Here is an 18534-nt window from a genome sequence, read left to right on the forward strand (position 1 = left end):
AGAAGATTAAGTAAATGTACAACACATATCCCCATTGATATTTTTTTTTAATTTTTTATGTTTCATTTTCAGTATTAATGTGTCGAAACATTAATTTTCCCAAGTTCCCTGGAATTTTTCGCGTTATTTCAAGAACGGGAAAATCACAAAAATTCCCGAGAACAGGCGGGTGGGCATTATCGCCCGGAAAACCCAGGTGGAACAATATGGGACATCATCTATCGGCGGTTGTCAGGTTCGAAAAGAAAATACTTTTCTTTACCAATGGCCGGGATCCGAACACTCCACCGTTCGAGTCCCTTCCAAAACGGCGGATAGCTCAAGTGCCAGCGGTAAGGCAAACGACAACAACAAAAACTAGAGGGTCTGGTTAAAATGAGTTTAGCCAGCCGATTGCACGAAAATGGCCAAAACAAAATAAACACTGATGTGCAAGGAGTGTTTTATAAGTGAAAAAAAATGGAGCGTTACTCTCTCTCTAGTGATACAAAATGTATCCATCATAATCGTTTCTAATCTGTTTTCTTTAAGCAAGCTTCATAAATCTCGGGTATGTCAATCGTAAGTGATAAATTGCTGAATGTTACTTTTGACCTGTTCCGCCATATTGCTCTCTCTCTTACTTCTTTTATATATATTTTTTTTTTCTTTTTTGTTACTTCATTAGTCAAGCTCTGTTCACGTACATTTTCGTCATCCAGTGTTACGGAAAGTCCATTTTTTACCGGATACGGAAGTAAATGATAAAGTGTCTGGGATATGGTCCGAGAGGAAAAGCAGAAAATATATCATTTATTTCTCTTCTTCTGTTCAGCATATCTACGGCTACGAGACAAAAGGTTATCGGCAGTAAAAATATTTTTCTTGCTGGATTTGTTTTTTTGTTTGTGCTGCTGAAAATTTTTAAGTTTAAGTAACCACTTGTGTAAAAATACTCGTTGTGTACATTTTCGAATATTTTAGTAATCGATATATTTAACAAGAGCTTTATCAGCTGAAATAGTTTTCAATTGATGTCTCGATATCGATCTAAAAATAGTGAAATTTCAATTACATCGGCGCTTCTAATTCTTTAAAAGAACCGCTTAGAAATTTTTCCGTTTTTCTCCTAAACTTGTCGGAAACTTAAGACAAAAAATACGATATTTGTCATTGTCAAATGCTCAAAGTCTACGACGGAAGCCATTGAACGCCATATTATCCGAATTTGAAGTTACGATAACAAATGGTTTTGTTCCCTCTAACGACAAAACTATCAATTTGTACTTTATTCTGGTTCTTATATTTTTTGTTCTTTCAATTTATTTTATTTTTAATGTGATAAAATAACTTTTTATTCGCTTAAAAAATACGTATAATCATAAAATTTTTATGGTCGTAAAATTGAAGTTGTGTTAAACGTACTGATTTCAGAAACTAATGAACAATGTAGTGTAAATATTACAATTTAGAAAAATTAAACAAATACTAAAATTTGCAAAAATAAACAAGTATCGCAATTTAGAAAAAATAAAATATTACAATTGTGAGGAACAAAAACTATAATAATTATGAAAAATATATATATATCACATTTTTCCAATTTATAAATATTTTATTATAATTTTATGTACGGTCAGTGATCTAAACCATAACAATTCTTCAGCAGTTAATTTCAGTTACAATGGTAAAAGCTATTAGATTATACTTTCTTCTTGGCACAACACCAGCGATATACAGCAACTATACAACAAACCTGTCTAAGACAGGATTTATCCTGTCTCATATACGTTTATTCAATCTTACGTTCTCTTTCTCATCAACAAATAGGTCCCCGTATACCTGGCATATTATATAATTACATTATATGTTGGAATAAATGTGATAAATATCCAGTGATCATGAATAATCACCCACGCATTGCGATAAGTTTCTGTCCTTCAGATACTTTACCCAGATAAATATATGACATTATAGAACACTCTATTATGAATTAAATTTTTACTTGTTTTAATGTCTCATTATATTAATATTTTTCATTAAATAAGGCTTTTACGAAATCAATGATTTTTAATCTATTTATTGACGTATAAAAAATACCATCTTTAGTTTTATCAATATACAGGGTGTCCCAAAAATGTCGATGGACTTTAAAAAAATCATTAAAAAAATCAACAAACTGACAGATTTGGTAGTCATTTGCACCATTTTGTGAAAGAAATTGATTTTTTTTTATTTTTTGAACGACAAAAATATCGTTAAAATTCTCACTGATAGATCACTATTCAACGCCAAGTGAACAAAATACATGACAAACATCTACATATTACGCATTGAATTTCTGATAGGCCGGGATTTTTATGGTCGTAAAATTCAAGTTGTGTTAAACATACTGATTATTTTACACTATAAAATTTTGATGAAAGATCTTTTACATGAAACTGAAAAAATTCAACCAACAAGCTCATCGGTAACATTCGTACAAATGTAACCGGTGATCTTATTGGTTGAATTTTTCGAGTTTTATCAAAAAGCTGCTCCTAAACTTTGATAGTGCAATCCCGGAATTAGACAAGTTATACTTACTTAACATAAAGTATTTGAAGCAAATAATCTTTTTTTTTTGTAAGTATTGAGGAGAAGACTAGAAAACAACAAATTCCTCTAAATTATACGCTTGGCCAAACGCGTGCAATGCTTGAAAGATTTCCAAAAGCATATGCAGTCTTTTCTCATATGAGTGGGCTGGTAACTGGCATATTTTGGGAATGAACACACTGAAACCATGTATGTTTCTGGAAAATGTCTTGAACTAATACTCAGTAAAGACAGCTACATCCGTATCTTGAAAATTTCTAGAAAAAATGTCTAGCCTTTTTTTTTTCTATGGGATCCTATTTTTTCTGTTTGAATTCGAAATTCCAAAATGGTCTGATTTTTCAGAAATGTTGAAAGAATAGATGGAGTTATGCCGTATTTTAATGTCGCACATAGTTTTTATTTACTCCAGCATCAAGTTCAGAAAATTATCTCAGGTTTTTTTCACTCGAAAACTGTTCCCTTTCGAGGCCACTCATTTGAAACAGAAGAATATGAAACATACCTAACGTGAAGCCACTGGATCTTACCACACATTTTATTACTTTTTCACGCACCGTATTGGTTAAGATTTCTTCCGCACACCATACACCATAGAAGAACACAGTCCTGCTTCCCCAACAGTTCAGTAAGTACATTTTCTGAACCAAATTTTATGGAATCATTTTTGGAATGTTCTGTACTACTAAAATACTATGTTGATTTGCAGAAATTTGTTGAATTCGTTATAACATATTTTCATTTCGTAATATCGGAATTCGCAATACATTGTTCCAAATTTTCAATGAGGTTCGCTATAACGGTATTCGTTATAACGGGATTCGACCGCATATTACAGCAACTTCTCGCAACAAGCAAGTTGTTGTGATTCTTTCAAAAGAATTAAATTAGTTTATAATAAGAAAATAGCACTTTGCAGCACCAGCTATCAGTAGAAACTCCAACTATTTTACTTTTTTTGTGTCGGAAAAACATCCGACTCTTCACAAATCTAAGGGCGGAAACCAGAACTCAATACGTCAATTCTCTTTATTATTTTTTTTTTGTATAATTCAAAAACATTTATGGAACGCCCTGTACATACTCATATGTGACTTAATTTGAGAGAAAGTAAATATGATGAAATAACAATGATGATAATTTAATTATAAATGCTTAGGCCGAAGCCCGCGAGCAAATAACCACAAGATTACATTAGGCAGCAGAACAAAAAAAGTGAGTTTTTGGCACCGGTGAGAAAATCTGATCGTCAAAAAAACAAAACATTGAGAAAATTCATAAAATTGTCAATATAAATTTCTGAGAATGAAAACAAATAAAATTTACATATAAGAGTTGTCAATGAGTGTTTTTACAGAATTGATAAAATCGCAAACCCGCCCTGGCTGCGTGTTCAAGAAGCTGATTAGATAAGAAAGGAAAGGATAAGAGATATCTCGAAAATTCGATCCCGTAGGTAAATTAACATAGGACAGGTGCAAAAACAAGAAATGTAACAAATCTGTGCGGCACCGCCCGTCACAAAGAGGGCAGCAGTGGTTGAAACGGCTGCCACCCTGCTCAATAATATGATGAAATACGTTTCTCTACTTTTTAATATGTTCATCGTAAAATTTTGTATCATATCTAGTAAGCTGTTTGAAAAAACAGACAAATACTTGCTACGTTATTGGTTAATCACGTGATATATATATTAATCAACATTCCCGACATACTTAAGGCCTGTTTACACGCTTCAAGTGATATTGTATTTCACCAAATTTTTTAAATTGGCAAATTCTCCACTGGCACATGCACATAGGCCTACTTAAACGAACAAAAATATACAATTTGGTTTATGTAAACAGCCCTTATCGTCGGCATGCATTTTAAAGTGTTTGGCAATTTAAAATTTAGTCAACTATACTACTACTAAACCAGACATGCACCTCGTTCACATTCCTCTGTGGAACTTCTAACGAATTGGTACATTATGTTACATGTTGGAATGTGTGTGTACGTATAGTGAACCTACCGTGAAGTTTGTTTCTGCGTAATGCTTGTTTGTGTAGTGCCGCCATGTGCAATGAATTTTTTAAACTGATTTTTTTCTCAACTCATAGTGATTGAAGTGTAATGAATGAATAATTACACCGTAGCAGGGCCGTTGCTCTCTGCGGGGAGACATTTTAACGGGCGGATCGGCTCGCATTCGCGCCTCGAAGTTGGGAACCGCAGAAAACCCACTTGAGGAGCCGACCACCACTGCGGCGACGTTTGAACCCGGCTCCTCGAGATGCGAGTCCATCACTATAACCACTCGACTACCACAGCGGCAGTTAACTATACTGAATTACTCACATGATCTGCAATATTTTCATGGATGTCTATCCTATGGTACCAAAGGGCATCCTGAGTATATACGCTGATGATTTTTAATTTCAACCGACAGGAAGCCCTTGAATGCACTGAGTAACCTCCAGGAGCTGTTCGCAAATATCGAAACATGGAATGCATACGAAAACGCCGAGTTAAATGTTAACAAATGTGTGATGATATGGCTCACAAACCGAGATATCCCATCAAAGGGATATAGATCATCATAGAGCGACAAGATATCGTGCCATCGACTTAAACTAAGTAACTCGGCGTCAGCCTGGATGAAGGACTCAACTTCAGGAGCCACACCAAAAATAAAATCATAAATTTCGGATCCTCTCGGAGAATCTAATTGAGATTCTGCTATACCCGAAATCCAAACTCAACTTGAGGAACAAGGTTTTGATGCACCAACAAATTGTTCGCCCGGGTTAACACTTGGTGCCTCAGGTATATTTTTTTTACAATATATTTACTTTTCCCCATTCAAATATTATCATTTTATTCCATATTTTATGCTAATGTAATATTGTGTTCCTCCAAGATGAAGGAGAAAAGTGTTCTTTTTAACTCTGCGCTCTGTATAACATTCAACGGTCATGGTCACTAGATAGATAGAACCGCTCACAACCCCGGACTGATGCAAAGCGCCTTACTTCCGTTTCCTCAAAAGAGGCAGAGTTGTGTCGGAAAAGTTAGAAAACATTTATAGTGGTGGCTCCCCTTGCTCGCAAGTTTCGAATCACTCGCGTCGTTCTCCCCATGAAGACAGCCAACTCGATGCAACGTACAAGACATTTGACTGAAATGGACAGCTGAACCAATTGACTAGGGAAAAATTGCACGTGCGCTCAGTGGCACATAAAGGCCGGAGACCGCAGCCAGTTGTTTCGAAAGAAGTGTGGTCATGGTCGCTAAATCACTTTACGCTTGTAAACGGGCCTTTATGGTATTTATTCACCGTCCTTTCTTGTCAATTCATTTCCATTTACTAATTAATTGGCTCTACAAAAATCTGGAAAAGCATGGATGTAATCCCACTTAATATATAAAGTTCAATATGCATCGATAATTTAAACGAAAAACTAATCAAACTATAATTCCAGCTGTTCATAGACAGATTAATTTCGACATGCTTGCTCCCAGGATCGATTCGAGTGGAGAAACTCTAGTTAGATACAGTTCCAGCCGAGAGGATTTGCATCCTCTTGTCACTAGATTTCATGGAGACAGTGTATCCTCGTCCATAGTATATATATATATATGCCTGTACGTATATAGCGCGTTAGTGGAAATTGGATTAACATGTCGAGACGTACTGACGGTCGTGTTATTAAATGTGAATCAATAAACTGTTCGAGAACTCGAGCTTTGCGGAAATCGTGTGAGAATTTGCGATTGGAGAACGTCTCGAAGATTGAATATGGCGGTTATACCTCTCGTTTAAAATCCCTAGCACCTGGGCGATACCGATCCATGAACATACGACTTCGATGAATACCATTCTGAACAGCCCTCTGATGCTTTCTTTTAGCCATAGATGAAGATATAATCCGCATAAACACGATTGATTTTGAAATTACATGCAAAATAGGTTATTTCATATCAAAGTATTTCGCAGTATTGAATGGGTATCAATGAAAATACTACTTGATTTGAAATTCGGATTATCATATTGGGTCTCAAATGATAATTTTGCGCTCGTTGGATATCATTTCGTTGCTCTTGTTTAATAACATGAAAATCTCATAAAACTTCATAAACTTAATTAGCAGTTTCATCCGATTGTAACGGAGCAACATTATCGATAAACATACAAATCATAACTTATGTTTTAATTAAGATTTTTTTTACCTTCGCCATCATATCGACGGTCTCGAGTTCGATTACAGGACTTTCGAATCCCTGCATAATAAAGTTACTATTTAGCTAATATCGATAAGACTGATTATTAATTAGTTAGTTGATTTCTTATAAAATTTTATCTTAATATTTAAGTCATAGTTGTTAGGGGTGTCTAGTGAATTCGTAAATAGTTTGAAAATTAAAGCATTAGGTATTTAAATAGGTTGCGCGAGAATCATTCTCACGAAAAAGTTTTTTTTCCTTTCAAGAAAAAAATCTACTTTAAGTTTTTGTCAATAGAGAGCACTGCACAAAGCACTTCCCGTTGTTCTTGGTCCAATTTCTTCTGCGTCTGAGGCCGCGATTACACTGTAAAAGTTTTGTAAAAAGTGCTTTTATGAAACTTGGAAAAACACAACCAACAAGCTGACCGATTACATTCATTCGAGCAAATGCAACCGATCAGTTTATTGATTGTATTTTCCAAGTTTTATAAAAACACTTTTGCAGAAATTTTATACTGTAATCCCGGCCTGGAACGTACGTAAAAATACGGTAAAATTCGATATCGACATCAGTATGAAAACCTCATGGAAGCACCTGTTAACTGAGAAATTCATAAATTATACAAATACAACACCAAAACAGGCAAAATTCCAACGAGGTGGCTGAGAAAAAAATATGCCCACATAAATAAATATGGGTGTCATATTTCAAAAATACAGCAACCCAATTAAAATACAATTCCAAAAACTAGAAACAGTATATATACATGATGAAATATTATACAAAATGCCCATAAAGAATACTTATGGTTGTCTTATTCTAAGTATAGATTATTTCTGGATTTACCCAACATGTTTATCTTATTTCTTTTTAAACGTGTCAATTGTGTTACAATTTGCTGCCTCCGGGGGTAAGCTATTCCATTTATTAACAACCCTATTAGAGAAGAATTCCCTGTGACACCATGACCTAGAACTGTCCCTTTTCAATAGATACGTGTCTCCTTGCAAAAGCAGCTGATTGACGGCACATTAATAGTATTCATGGTCCATCCCATCCATCCCGTTGAAAATTTTGAACACTTCGATCATATCTCCCCGACAAATGCGTTCATCCAATGATCACATACTCAAGAAATCAAGTCTTTCTTCAGGCTTTGTGTGCCAACAAGAGCATTCGTAGCTCTTCTCTGGACCCCCCACCCCTCCAACCAAGTCTATGTCTCTCTGTAGGCATGGTCTCCAAAATTTTACAGCATACTCCAGTCCAGGACGAACTAAGCCTCGGGAAAGCGGAAGAATGACTTTAGGAGAACGCGAAGAGATATTCGCTTTTTTTGACCACCGCTGAACACTGTTCAGAAAACCTAAGCCGCTCGTCAATGAGAATTGGCAGCTAGGATCACCGATTTGGTGACCCTAGTTGCATCCGGGATAGTGACACCATTCAACTCATAAGAGAACCGTTTAATTATTTGCTGATTGTAAACCCTACATTTTATATGACTGATTTGCATATTTCCAGTGATCTGCTTTCGTGCACCGTTCTCTATAACAATAAAAATTTAAACTAATTTTTTTTTGCAAAAAAAAATATCCCTTTCGTGAGAAAAAATAAACTCTTTTGCGAACCACATTCAAATTTTTTTATTATAAGTATTTCAACTATTTACGAATTTATATAAATATTTTATATATAAATTTAAAAAAATATTTTGCGGTTCGGGACTCCAATGTCACTCGCATCCTGCAGCTGGTCCTATAGACGGGTCTTTATAGTAAGTGAAGTTAAGACAAGAAGTTAAGAAGTCAAAAAGCAAATATGAGAAAATACAAAATTAACCAAAAAACATGAAAAATCGCATGAGTAGCACAATATCAAATATATTTACACAAAAGTATAAAAATAAAATAAAACCTACCAAAAATTCGACGTTTCGAATCATGTGGCGTTAACTAACAAAAGTGAAAAACGTGTGTGATGTTTTAAACACATAAAAGACGGATAACCGTTGCTACTCAAGATATTTAAAAATTCAGAATAAGATTCTAAAAAATCCTTAGCGTTATTAGAAACATTTTTGCAGTTTGGAGCAATGTGGGAGGGGGGGGGGGTTCCCCCTTGAGAACGACCTCCTCATCGATCCATATATTTTTCCAATATTTTTCAATTTCTTCTAATTTTTTCTTATATTTTACGTCTTCTCTCTCTCATTTTATCTCTAATTCACACACACACAATATATAATATACATATACACATACATATACACATACATACACATACATATACATATATATATATATATAACAATGAAAATTTCAAAAATGAATTCAAAAATAAAAAAGAAATTCAATTTTTAATTCTTTTTTGAATTTCTTTTTGAAACTTTCATATTTTTTGCTTTCCAGTTCACATAATTAATTTGTTTTCTGTTTTCATATAAAAAATTCATATTTTAAACTATATTTTACTAATATTTTTATATACATTTAACTAATATTTTTCAGGCACATAAAATATTGTGTGATTTGAGTATCTATTATTTTAAGTTACATGACCAACCGGGCATGCAAATTTTTGTTACGCCCTGATATAACCCTTTCAGAACCTGGTGCCACAAATGTGTAGGTTGCTTTTTCTCACTGTAGAGTTTTTTTTTATTTTCACCTCGTTGTTAAACCCTGACTTAGAGGGTTGTGTAAGTCTTGAGATGGAAATATGCTGAATATGAAATTTGGGAGCTCTCCTCAGAGTTGAACTTTCAGGGGTTTTTAAGATGACTTCCAGGTGAGTGATTTATTACATAAAATTTAGCAATAAAATTCTGAAAAATATTGTTTGTGAATTCGAATATACCTTGTATCAGCTTGACTAAAAAAATTGAATGAAGTGAATTATTCCCCCCACAAAAAAAAGGTGAAAATTTGAAAAAATAAAGATTTGCTGGCATTTATGTTTTTAATGCATTTTTTGAGTATCAAAAATGCAAAAACATTTTAAAAATTCCAAAAAAATGCTCAGGTCTGAAAGTAATATGCATATCATGATGTTCTCTCACAATAGGAAACAATTCATGATTTAGATTATAATATTACAATGCAATATATAGATTCCTACTCATATTGATTGAATAACAAAATATCCATTGCATCAATGAACAATCGCAGAAACGTCATATTCCATAACTAACCATCGGTTCGATACCTAAACCCATAAATATCAAAACACATTCCTCGAGAAGTAGAATTGGCACAGGAACGCACTTTTACACAGAATATAACCCATAAAAGGCTTGTAGATGGAGAAGAAATAAAAAGAAAATTCAGTCGCAAAAGAAATGGAATGACTAGGCATAGAGATGGAAAAAAAAAATTGCAATAAATTTTACAACTCTTTTTCTTTTCTTTCAACGGAAACAGAGGAAATTGGAAATGTCAAGAACTTCCGTCCGTTGACACGTTTGTATAGATGAGCTCAGCCAAGAGATTTAATATTTTCCTTCGCACGAAACGTAACATACAAACATATATATATATATACACACACACCGTGTGTTTGTGTATATACGTTAAGAAAGAAACGCAAAATGTGGAAAAAGAATGGAAAAAGTGGGAATCGAAATAATATTACTTTTTTTCTGGGTGAGACTTAAAGAAGTAAGCAATCGGACCGTAACATACATTCTAAAAATAGAGAGAGTTTCTGGCATTTATGCATGGTGAACATATAACACTTTTATTAAACTGAATACTTTTATTCTGGAACATTTTCATTTATTTATTTTATGTATATATTTTTTATATTATGCACTATGAAGAAATTTCTTTTGTGTGTTATGTTTACGGTTTTCCTGGAAAAGAAGATTCTAGATAAGAATTTTCCTATTTTCATTTCTGTGAGTGCCATAGACATGAATCCGTACTGATGTGTTGGATTTTGTTCTTCTGTGGAATATATATTATGCATACTTATTAGCAGGGCTTGACGAATCGAAAAAATATTTAGGTGTAAGCCCAAATTCTTAGGAGCCGAGCATGGTATTTTGTTCAAGGGAAACGGTACTAAATAATGTTGTTTTCCCCTCGTGTTAAAAGACATCGTAACGTAACCCGAAAATGTTATATCCCCCCCCCCCTCCACTCCATATTTAGAAAATTTTAGGAGCCAATACCAATTTTCTAGTTGCCGTGGCGACCTAACACTGCGATTCGTCTAGTCCTGCTTACCAATCGCGTTGGTAAATTTGATAAATTTATCACTTTTTTACCAGCGAATATATATAATACCCGAGCGTCGCTGATAAATTTGATAAATACTTGAAATTTATCGCCTTTATCTGTGATTATGCACAATACCCTAACGTAATTGGTGGACTCGATAAATTAAAAAAAATTAAGTAAATCTAACACATGTGATGAATATAGTCGGATCCCGATGTAATGGTAACAAATTTTGCGATCGTGCCTCAGTGCAATGATACAATACATGTAGGAATTACCATGCATAGTATAATTATCATATAGAACGATTCATCATGGTTTACCAACGGCGCGACGCTTGGGCATCATGCATAATCACCGGTAAAAGTGATAACAATTTTAATACTTGTTAAATTTATCAACAATGCTTGTGGATAACTATGCATAATCTCCGGTAAAGGTGATAAAGTTGGAAATACAGTAAAATACCTCGTTAAGTTGTCACCCTAATAAGTCGTCACTCCGGTTTAGTCTTAAGTAACGAAAGTTACGCTGGGGAAGTTCATTTACCGAGTAAGGTTTTTGGAACGTTAGGGACTGTTCAAGCTAGATCTCATTTCTGCCTGGGATCTACTAGAGAAACTGAATGAATGAATAAACGCCAGAACTTTGCCACTGGACTTATCCCGTTGCCGAGATCTCTTCCAGCCCAGCTTCGTGGCAGAGTCTGGAACACTTTATTCTGTGTCAAAAAAAAAAAAAAACATACAAACTTTTACAACATCTACTAGAGAAACTGCGAGACACCCAATCTGTGTCGCAAGAAGCAACGTAAGCACTTCGCCCCCCCCCCCCAGTGGAGGGGAGGGACCAGGGCATCTCCGGCAAAACCAAAATTTATTGATACGTCAAAAATTACATATAGTGCAACGAAATCAAAAATTATGTAAATCGAAGAATCAGATTAATCAAGTTAAAGTCAAAGTACAACCTCTACGGATAATAAATTAACATAGAAAGCATGGACTCTACTAATTTAGGGCTTGAAATTGAAACAAAATATCTTTTGAAAAAAATCAGACATTCTTTCCCAAGTGTTGAGGTCTTCTGTTTACTTTTAACGCCCCAGGGCCCCCAAACTCAAGTCAAAAGTTTCGAGATTACTTTGTAGTTGTATCATAAACTGCTGATGAAGAATTAAAGCACTAAAATTAAATTTGATGTATATGTAAAATTAATATGCAATAGAGATTTCTATTATGAAGAACAGCTAACTATTCTAACAGTTGCTCCTTGTTGGTCTAAATTAAAAATTACTAGTATAAATCAAAGTGTACAGTACATTTTAAGTACATTTTACCACAATAAGTTAAGTAATAAGAGATCAAGAGGTAAAAAATTGCTTTTATTTTTTTCTTTCGCAATCTATAAATTTAATTAATATTGTTATTTTGATTCATACTTTAATAAATGCCATTACTTTAAATTTATACGATTTTCACAACATTGCACATTAAAACTGACGGCACTCCGCTTAAGCCGTCATAATTTTTCGATAACTTTAGGTGACGACTTATCGAGGTTTTATTGTATTTATCAAAATGCTCGGCGATTAAGCATAATAACAGGTTATTATGTGTAATAACCTGATTTATCACATTCACCGTAACATATACATTCAATTGTAAATATGTATAAAAAAATATTACGTATGTTATGCGTTGAGAGTATTGATTTTTGGAGGGAAAAAATTATCATACTTTCGTTTCGGTGATTTACGAATGTAGTACATCAATCTCTGCACACTTCGAAAAATAATGGCAAGAAAATTGAACTTCTCGTGGAAACGCCGAATTTTTATGTAATCCGCACGTATTGTTTTTAATTCAAAAACTAAAAAACAACATCGAAATAAAATAAATGCCTATACCATAAAAACAGCGCAAATTTGTCCCGTGTTGAGAGTTTATTAGGAAAAACTCATTCTCTAGGCATAGCAAATATGTAAAATGATTTATGAAAACGATGTGGATATATTCCAAGGTGACGTGGAAACAGGTTTATTACCCTGAAAAGGTCATCACAATTTTTTTTTAATTTATTAATTTTTTTAATTTTTATTAATTTTTTTAATTTTTATTAATTTTTTTAATTTTTATTAATTTTTATTGCTTTTTTTAATTGATTTAAAAGTAACCCACTACTTTTGGTTGATTTTTGCTATCATATAAAGTACATTTGATTTATCAGCAAGACAATGTTTCGAAGCACTGTTGATCCACTTAAAGTTTACTGTGTATATAGGGGCCTACAGTACTATAGGAAATTATTTTTGTCATGAATGAAAAATCAACAAAAGTGCAACTCATTTCATTTAACGTGTAAAAAAACTAACTAATATGAATGAAATTTGCTATTTTATCGAAAAGATAAGAAATGTTTATTTTGAACGTAATACGATTGATACTGAGCTGAGTTATGCCTAAAACGAAGTGAAAAACTACTTTGGGGTTGCTTTACAGTTGTTTTTTTTGGGGGTTAATTTGACACGATTAAAAGTATAATTTGAAAGGCAATTAGTTTGGACATTTTAATTTTTTTTCAACATAGTTAAAAATTTTATTTTTTAGCTGGATTAAAAAAAATACATAGAGAAATTCTCAACAATTGAACAGTATCTGGAGATTATACGCAAGAAAATACACTAAGTAAATGCATACAAAACTAAAAAAATGAATAAGAACTAACTAAAGGAAAATATTGCATCTCGAAGGTGAGGGTTCACTGCTAGAGACAGTGGGGCTGAATATAGTTTTCTAACTTCAAGACACAAAAATTTTGATCATGGTTGAGTGACAGATACGTAGCTTTAAGAAATTGCGGTTGTTATTTCAACATAGCAAAATAGAATAACCTACTCTCTACCGCATGGAGCACAATAGGTGTTGCATAGAACCTTGAAATGTACGTGGAATGAAATATTTCAACTGAATACACTTTGTTAGAGTTTTTAATGGTTCGAGGAATCGATTTCAGACTTAATGAAAAAAAAAATCATATTTTCTTCAAAGAAATAGTTTGAGAATAAACAGAAGTGTGTGTCTTCAATAATTTGATGACCCTTATTTCTTAAGACGCCAATTTGCATTAAGTCCTTTTGAATCTTGATGCCATCCTGAAAATTTTAGTACCGCTGCATATGATTTGATGGCTTGCTAGGTTTATAGAAAGCCTTGATCCCCACAATATCTGAAAGGTTGAAGACTCGTCGTATAAACCATCAATAGAAGTTTCTATACTGCTTCATCATAAGAATTTGGCATCGCTGAAAAGGAGTGTGCGTTGACAGTACACAATGGAACATTTCAATATGACGTTCCAGCACTACCGTTTTACAATAGTGCTTTGCCAGTCGTAATTTAATTCGAGAAAATTCATTGCGTCTATCAACCGTAACTCCTTCCAACACAACGATTCGAGCAACCTCTTGTGCATCCCTTTGTTACGCATTCTTGCGATAGCATTCAGTATGATCTACAAATCTCGGTGCATATTATTCAGATATCCTGACTGTGTCGACTGAGCGTGCGGTTCGATTTACCCACCGGGAAGATATTCTCTTTCAACCAGGGAGGGTTTTCTAGTGATTCCAAGTAATAGATAAATAGTATATTTTACATATCAGAGAGAACGATTGCATTCAGTAATTGCAAAATAGATTAAACCAACTAGTATAACATATTGCTGACGATCCATTCATACAAGCATAATTCCGAAATCGGATGTAATACATGTATTTGGACATTAGAGACTCCAATACACAACAAATGTTTCAATAAACAAAGCGTAATGTATCTAATTTTTATAAACCAAGTGTTTTGAACGTATACTGTGAAGCTTTTGCAAACTTTTGTTGAAGTTATTCCCTGAAAAAAATCTTCAGTAATCGGAAATTCCATGGAAAAATCATAAATATCTTAGTTCTTGATAAAACAATTCCGAAATAAATATTCTATAAACATAAAATATTGATTAAATAGAAAACAATACCTGCGTGAAATTACATGCTTCTCGTGTTCTTCAATCATTATTTTCCATATTGCGAAGCATTATAAAATAAAAGCATGGTGAATCTCGATAAATAATGCAACTAGAAAACAAATTTTTCCCCATTTGAGGTTTTCTAAATGATATTAAAATGTTTGTTGCATATGACCATTCCTTACGTTTTAAATATGAAGATATTTCAGGAAAAAATATGCATATAATTCAAATGCTTGTGGAAACTATTTATTCAATTTCCATCTCGAGAGAGTTCTACTTAAAATCTTACCTATGGACAGAATAGATAGATAGAACCGCTCACAACCCCGGACTGATGCAAAGCACCTTACTTCCGTTCCCTCAAAAGAGGCAGAGTTGTGTCGGAAAAGTTAGCAAAGATTTATAGTGGTGGCTCCCCGTGCCCGCAAGTTTCGAATTACTCGCGTCGTTCTCCCCAGGAAGACAGCCATCAACCAATGCAACATACAAGCCATTTGACAAAAATGGGTGACTGAATCCAATGAATAGGGAGAAAAATTGCACGTGCGCCCAGTGGCACATAAGGGCCGGAGACCGCAGCCTGGGATTCCGAAAGAAATGTGGAAAAGACTTGTGGGCAAGAAAGAAGAGGAAGAAGCTGGCAAGTTGAAGTGGGAGAGCTTTGAGAATGATCAAAATACACAATACACAATGTATACAAATTACATATATACAGCGCCTCGACTGTGACGGGAAACGAAGAAACAAAGCCTCCGTCCACAGTGCTGAACAGTTTTGCCTGTCCTATTGCAGAATATGCAATATACACACACACACACACACACACACACAGAGAATTCACACAGAGCCTGTACTGCAACGGGAATAATCAAACAGAGCATCCGTTGACAGTGCTGGGCATTCACATTTGAATTACATGCATATATTATTTACTTTACAAAAACGTCCTTTTTTTTATACTATTGGGAATGCACATAAACATTACTATGAAGGTAGTATTGGGTACAAATATCACCATGAGCTCATACAAATATATATTCAAGATTACAAATTACTATCATACTATAAAAGTGCGGCGGGAGGAATCAAACACAGCCCCTGTTCACAGTGCTGGGTGGCAGCGATCATATTTGAATTACCCACACACATTTACATAATACATTTACACAATATACGCCAATTACATAATATATTTATATAATATACGCTAATTACAAAATATAAATTCCCATTTTTATAATAATTGTTGATACACATAAACATTACTATGTACGTCACATATTCACAACAAATGCCATAATGAGCTCATACAAATATTCAAGGTTACTAAACCACCATCATACTATGAAATTGTATATACAAAAACATTCATAAATTATACAGGGTGTATTACTCAAATATTATGGTTTAGGAGCCCAAGGGCGCCCCTCTATTATGGACAGAATAAGAAATCTCAATATTTTTTCACCATAAAATTATACAGGAATTTATTACTATAAATGCAATAACATTATTTGATAGTGCTATACGAATAAAGAATATTATCATGTGTGTCGATCTAATATAAAAATATGTAGTAGTCTGATGAAACAATACTGACCATAAAACTGAAATTAAAAATCAACTACATTTTTCTAACAAAAAATTTTATAATTTGTTCACATTTTTCTTCACTAGCTTCGAATTCTCATATAAATGTATTTTTAAAATATAAAAATGTTATTAATGTAAAAAATATTTATTTTCTTAAAATGAAACTGATTTTGTATCCGATATATATTCATATATATTATTTTTTTAAATAAAATTCGACAAAAAATGAATTTCGAAAAATATTTCTCAATCTTTATTTACGATTTAAAATATTTACGTGGCAATATCATAACTCAGCCTTCGTTATTTTGAATGTTAATAATCAAGTGGTTGAAATGCATATGAATTGAAAGCTGATTGGAGGAAAAGGACTCGTATGGATTACATTCCCATAATTCAAGTTTACATCTGAAATCACTTTTAACGAGTGACCGTTCACCGATTATCTATAATTAAGAATACAATTAATATGAAGGTTTTTAACAGCTGGGTGATGTGAAGATATATTTTGAAAAGAGCGAAAATTCAACTGCCCCTGCGAAGAATCGAACTCATGCCCTAGACTACTGAGGAAACGAATATCTCAATTTTTCCTTGAAGCTTGAATTTTCTCTTTCCAAAACATATCTTCGCATCATCCAACCGTTAAAATCCTTCGTATGGAGGACGAACATTGACATTCTTTTCGGCTACAACCTGCGTTACGTACCCAAAAAATTTTACAAAAGTTAATATATAATTAAAAAACTTTAAAATAAAGTAAAGAGCTCTTTATCCATGACATGCATTCCTAAAATATATTTTTTTATGAAAAGAAATCCGTATAAGATCTTTTCCAAACCGAAAAATTCCTCAAATAGTTAGATATATAATCTCACTGAAAATTTGCAATGACATTAGCAGATAGCGCTAAATACTTAAGAATCCTAGTATTTATTGGAAATGTATAACAATATGCTCACACACACACACACACACACAAAACAGACAAAATTAATTCTAACAGACTTTTATTCCTTCAGTTTTATAGTTTGGCATACAGAATTCTTTTTAGCAAAAACATTCCTCTTGTTTTATAATACTTTAATAATCTCCAAGAAATAAAAAGTGTCAACTGTCACAAATCCTGGAATTAATAACTCGCAGCGAGTAATAAACATGTCAAATTTCGGGAAATAAGTTCCATTAAATTTCCATGTCTCTAGCCTTCTTTTTTGAACTTTTCAGTGTTTTTCTTCCAGTTAGTCATTAGTTATAATAAAATTTTCCTTGGACAAATATATAAATTCTTGCTATTTTTCTAATTCATCTTCCGATATCTGACATCGTATGAACTTTTAAATAAATAACCTTATAAAAAAATATTGAAACATAATCGGTATTGACACAGTTAATGCTAATCTAATTTATCCTTACGCATCCTTTCAATTTACTTTCCGAATAGTAAATTTTGACATTATTTTCAAAATCTGTCAAAATCAGATTTATAAAAATATTTCTAATTTCCTTAAGATTTTTGACTTATTCTAGAAATTTTTCATAGAGGAAGATGTATTTCATATTAGTTAAAATCGGTATTTTTTTTTTTTTTTTTTGGAATCTCTTTTTGTTTGTATCGATAGAATAACACTGATTTTGAAATTAATTCCAAATTAAAAGCTCAGAAACATATTATAATTAACTTACATTTTTTTGCACTATCTTCAAATTCTCATATATTTGTAAAAGTGTTATTGAAATATTTATTTTCAAAAAAATGAAACTGATTTTGTATTAAATATTGATGCGTATTAATTTTATGAATCAACTTCCATCAGAAAAATTAATTTTGAAAATTACCTTTTTTTTTATTAATTTATATTTATGATTTAAATCATTTACTTGCCCATCATTACTCGGATACAGTATA

Source organism: Pholcus phalangioides, unplaced genomic scaffold (genome assembly GCF_987345545.1).
Source record: "Pholcus phalangioides strain wild (caught in Gottingen) unplaced genomic scaffold, Ppha-v1.0 ptg000002l_1, whole genome shotgun sequence".
Classification (NCBI taxonomy): Eukaryota; Metazoa; Arthropoda; class Arachnida; order Araneae; family Pholcidae; genus Pholcus; species Pholcus phalangioides.